Raw genomic sequence first — 5,993 nt, forward strand, 5'->3', positions numbered from 1 at the left:
GGACACAGAGGAGCTCTTTACCGTTACTGACTTGTTGCTAGGCAGGATAAGTTCAACCAGAAAGGAATTCATGAGGGCAGAAGAAAAATCATAATGCAGTGCTGATATTTCTCTATGTTTTCACTTTCAAGAGAAGTATAATGAACATCTTTTATTTTACTTTTACTACAATACACTCTTCTGTGTGTACGCTAGCAGCCCCGCCTCCACCCAAGAGACAGACCGAATAATGGAAAAAACGCACCAAGGTGCTGAAAACAACGCCCAGAGTGAACCCTCTTCCTGACCATTTGGAGGCCAGGGACCAGGATAAGATAAAGATATTGGGACGCACCCCAATGGCTAGAAATAAAAAGTATGTAAGAAATCTTTTTGGCTCAAACCACAAAAATTTGTGTTTTTTTTTCATTTAAAATACAAGTTTTAAACCTACATCTGGAGACATTTTTATTCTTTTGATCTGAAACACCTTTTTTTATTTTTTACAAACCAAAACTAAATTTGGAGCGTTCTAATTTGGGATTTTTTTAAATCAAGAAATATCTTGTGTTTTTTTGTTTTTATTAATACAAAAAAACGATTCATCAAAATGTTATTCAAATAATTACAATAAAATAATTAACTAATAATTAAAATTATTTAAAAACATAAAAAATAATAAAAACATTTTACATTAAAATTTTGGGGTGTATTCTTTTAAATCTGACATACACAAAAATAACATTAAAAATATAAACAATATATAATCGGTATATCCACATTATTATGGTTATGATTACATGACTATGATGATTATTTCAAACAAAGAAAAAATACATAAAAATAAAATAAAACACAAAGACAAAGTGTAGTTTTTGATGCTTTTACTGAAAAAGAGCATCATCTGGGAATTTCTTCTTATTTGATACAAAAAATATTTCTGATTTTTAAAACAAAAGTAAAGATTCAAACCAGTATGTCCAATTTGGGGGGGCATTTTTGTTTTTATTTGAATCACAATTTAAAAAAAAAGTTTTTCCTTCTTATCTGAAACAAAGAAAATATATTTGTTTAACAATATATATATTTTTTTTAATCCAAAATTTTGAGTGGCTTTTTAAAAAAATGAACAATTTGAATTAACATAATTATTTGTTGTTGTTTTTCAATTAACAATCTCCACGTTTTCATACCCAAATGGACAAATAAAATACTTCCGGAAGTGGCTCACTATGCTGCATGTTGTCGTGAAAACTAATAAAACAGCATTTATTTACACTTTTCATGGCATTTTTTAAATGTGAAATAGACCTAGGTGTGTTACACTCAAATGTGTCATATACTCTATGTGTGTATTTAACATAGCAGTGCTAAATTAAATTTTCTTTAACTTTATTCTCATAATATAACTTTTTATTCTTGTTAAATTATGTATTTATTTTCATCCGTTCACATGTTTTTTCACGTTAATTTAATTTTTTTATGGAAGATTTTTAACTGTTTTTTAAAAAAAAAGAGCTGCAGGCTGAAAATGGCCCTTGTGCCACACTTTGAACACCCCCGAGCTAAGCAATCTTACACTAAAAAAGTGACATTTTCTGGAACTTTAACTTTATTCTCATAATATAACTTTTTATTCTTGTTAAATTACGTGTTTTTTCACGTTAATTTCTTTTTTTAATGGAAGACTTTTAACTTTTTTTAAACTTAAAAAAAAAAATTAGCTGCAGGCTGAAAATGGCTCCTGTGCCACACTTTGAACACCCCTGAGCTAAGCAATCTTACACTGAAAAGTGACACTCAAATGTGTCATATACTCTATGTGTGTATTTAACATAGCAGTGCTAAATGCCTGCAGTGATTCTCAGTGGAACCAAAAGGCTGGCGACATCCAGGGTGGGAGGATCTGTGCACACACGCACACACACACGCACACACACGCACACACACACACACACAGATGGAATTCCTGCATGATAACAGTGGAAAGTCAACCAATTGCCTTTCAGCTTTGCGCTTTACAAGTTCAGTCTTGTGTGTGTATGTGCATGTGTGTGTATGTGCATGTGTGTGTGATGCAAACAGAGTCATCCAAGATATTATAACTTTTTATTCTTGTTAAATTATGTATTTTTTCTCAATCATTTACGTGTTTTTTCACGTTAATTTCTTTTTTTAATGGAAGATTTTTAACTTTTTTTAAAACTTAAAAAAAAAAGAGCTGCAGGCTGAAAATGGCTCCTGTGCCACACTTTGAACACCCCTGAGCTAAGCAATCTTACACTGAAAAGTGACATTTTCTTGAACTTTAACTTTATTCTCATAATATCATAACTTTTAATTCTTGTTAAATTATGTATTTATTCTCATTAATTTACATGTTTTTTCACGTTAATTTCTTTTTTTTTATGGAAGATTTTTAACTTTAAAAAAAAAAACGAGCTGCATGCTGAAAATGGCCCCTGCGCCACACTTTGAACACCTCCGAGCTAAGCAATCTTACATTGAAAAGTGACATTTTCTTGAACTTTAACTTTATTCTCATATTATAACTTTTTATTCTTGTTAAATTATGGATTTATTCTCATTCGTTCACGTGTTTTTTCAAGTTAATTTCATTTTTTTATGGAAGATTTTTAACTTTTTTCTGGAAATTTTTTTGTAAAAAAAAAAAAAGAACTTTTTTGAAAAAAGTTTATGAATTTTTTCTAAAAATATTTACTACTCTTTGGGGGCAATTTATGACTTTTATTATGTAAAATATACAACTTTATTCATGACTATTTCTGTAAAATTTCTGAGATGATGAAATGATTGTGATCAAGTATGTTTTGTGGTAATTATTGTAGCAAGTCTTTAGCCGTCAGGGCAGTAAAGTGTTAGCTTACCTGTGATGTGTCTGAGCAAGCATTGGAAGACATCCCGCCCTAAAGACAGCTCTGGTTAAAACATGAAGATACTATTGTCATCATGCAGTGTGTGTGTGTGTGTGTGTGTGTGTGCATGTACACACCTTCTTTCAAGTAGGCACCAGACTTTCCTTAATCGGTCATGTGGTTTGCTTCTTTCCTACTTACGTCTTTCTCTGGGAACAAAGCGTCATGTGCTTTTCCTCACACACCAGACGGGTGGAGCTGCAGGAAGGTGTGGATATCTTGGTTATGGGAAGAGGGGGGGGGGGACAAGTCAATCAAATGATGTTTAAGAATGAGTGACAGGCTGTGCCGACACATCTCTGGGAGAAAAGCCGAAACACAACTCTGAAACTCCGTCACCACTTCCTGTCCGCACATCAAGACATTTATAGCAACACGAACGAACACAAGTCTTATTTAGGTCTACTATATCTGGTAATAGCAGTGCAAAGGTGAATATAGGGGTGTTATTTCATGTCTAGAGAGCTCTAATAATGTTCAAAACTGCATTTAGATCTACTATATCTGGTGCAAAGGTGAATATAGGGGTGTTATTTCATGTCTGGAGAGCTCTAATAATGTTCAAAACTGCATTTAGGTCTACTATATCTGGTAATAGCAGTGCAAAGGTGAATATAGGGGTGTTATTTCATGTCTAGAGAGCTCTAATAATGTTCAAAACTGCATTTAGGTCTAGTATATCTGGTAATAGCAGTGCAAAGGTGAATTATAGGGGTGTTATGTCATGTCTAGAGAGCTCTAATAATGTTCAAAACTGCATTTAGGTCTACTATATCTGGTAATAACAGTGCAAAGGTGAATTATAGGGGTGTTATTTCATGTCTAGAGAGCTCTAATAATGTTCAAAACTGCATTTAGGTCTACTATATCTGGTAATAGCAGTGCAAAGGTGAATGTAGGGGTGTTATTTCATGTCTAGAGAGCTTTAATAATGTTCAAAACTGCATTTATAAGGTCATAAATAGGTTTTCTATGCTCTAACTTATGACATTGTTAAATTATAACTCATATTTTGCAGGAATCCACTTATCGCAGCCATGAAGTACAAGGGATTACTGTACTTCGAAAAATCACTTTTGCATAATAGTGGACCTTTAAATAAAGCACCAATCCAACCCATGCAGAACATGAGCTGGTGGTGAAGTGACTAAGATGAATCATGTGGTGGTTTCTAGCATACGTGGAAAGTGTCTGCTCACACACACACACACACACACACACACACACACACACACACACACCATCGATCCTGGAAGTCATCCGCACAGTGGAAAGCAGGAGGAGGTTTCAGCAACATCCAAATCCTTCGTCACATCATCACTTTTGGCCACAATGCCTGAGAAGGTCTGCCGGCTAAGCTGGTACCGTCCTGTTTTCCATGAAGGCACGGGCGCACCTTTCCAACACGGCGGCATTCCAGTAGCCTCAGGAGAATAGCATGACGACAATCTGGACAAACGCAGCCGACGTCATGGGGACCGCGTTGTTGCCTGGCAGTCGGGTGTTGTGGTTGTGTTGGTCCCGCTGGCCCGGCTCTCGAACAGCGGAGTGTTTGACCCTTCTGACACGAGAAGCCTAAAGGTGCTGACTCACTGGAACGGCGGGCTCACCACAATTAGATGCTTCATTATTATCCATAGACGTGAAAAATGCATTTGTCTACTTCATATCTTCACATCTGAAAGCAGAAATATATTTTTTGAAAAAAAAAAAAATATAATAAAAAATTACATTTGGAAAGAACAAACGTTTGATATCAGCAATTTTTGATTTTTTTTCTTTGTATCTCAAAGACAAATCTTTTAATATTTTATTCATTAAAAAACTATTAAAAAAAACTAAAATATGAATAAATATTTTGGTACTGAAACCGCGTTCTGTCCATTCTTTTATTTTTATCTCAACCACAAAGAAAAATACTTTTTGAAAATTCAAAAAAAAATAAGTTAAAAAAATTAATTTGTTCTCTTATCTGAAACAAAAAGTTCTTTTTTTTAATAATAAAAACGTGGGGATATCTCCAATTTTGATGAACTTTAAAAAAAATCTGAACAAAAACATTTTAACAAAAAATTTCAGATGGGGACAAAAATAACAAAATATATATTTTTTTCCTTATCACCCCCTTTTTTTAAACAATAAAAATTGAGGGATTAAAAAAAGGAGTGTCTCCCCCCCCAAAATACATCTATTTAAAAAAAAAAAACGTAAATTTCAAATTTGAAATAAATTTTTTAAGATTTCTTTGTCTTTTCATCTGAAAAAGACAACAATTGGGGGATAAAATAATCTTAGCACATTTAGGGGGATAAAATCTCATTTCATTAAAGTGACTTTAAATACATGATGACCTTTTAATGAATAATGTATAGAAATTTAAAAAGTACACATAGGTTATGATAAATATGATAGAGAGGTTTTGCCATGTATCCAATTTTGAGACTTAAAAAAAAATCTGAACCACAAAAAAATTGTTACAAAAAATTTCGGACGGAACAAATAATAAAATATATAAATTTTTCCTTACCACCCCCCTTTTTTTAAACAATAAAAATTGAGGGATTAAAAAAGCATCTATTTTTTAAAAACCTTGGAAGAAGAAAGCATTGATTTTTTTCTTTTCATCTGAAAAAGACAACAATTGGGGGATAAAATCATCTTAGCTCGTTTAGGGGGATTAAATCTCATTTCATTAAAGTGACTTCAAATACATGATGACCTTTTAATGAATAATGTATAAAAATTAAAAAAGTACACATAGGTTATGATAAATATGATGGTTTTGCCATGTATCCAATTTTGAGACTTTAAAAAAAATCTGAACCACAAAAAAAAAAAAAATTAATTTCGGACGGGAACAAAAATAACAAAAAAATTGTTTTCCCTTCTTGTCCCTTTTTTTTTAACAATAAAAATTGAGGGATTAAAAAAAGGGGTGTCTCCCCTCCCCCCAAAAAACATATTTTTTAATTTTTTCAATTTTTCTATTTTCTGTCATGCAAACACATTGGCCCACAGGGAAAAGATGCCGGACAGGAAATGCATGCAAACAATCCATCTGCATGAATAAAAGACTGA

This window comes from Doryrhamphus excisus, chromosome 7, assembly GCF_030265055.1.
Source record: "Doryrhamphus excisus isolate RoL2022-K1 chromosome 7, RoL_Dexc_1.0, whole genome shotgun sequence".
Taxonomy (NCBI): domain Eukaryota; kingdom Metazoa; phylum Chordata; class Actinopteri; order Syngnathiformes; family Syngnathidae; genus Doryrhamphus; species Doryrhamphus excisus.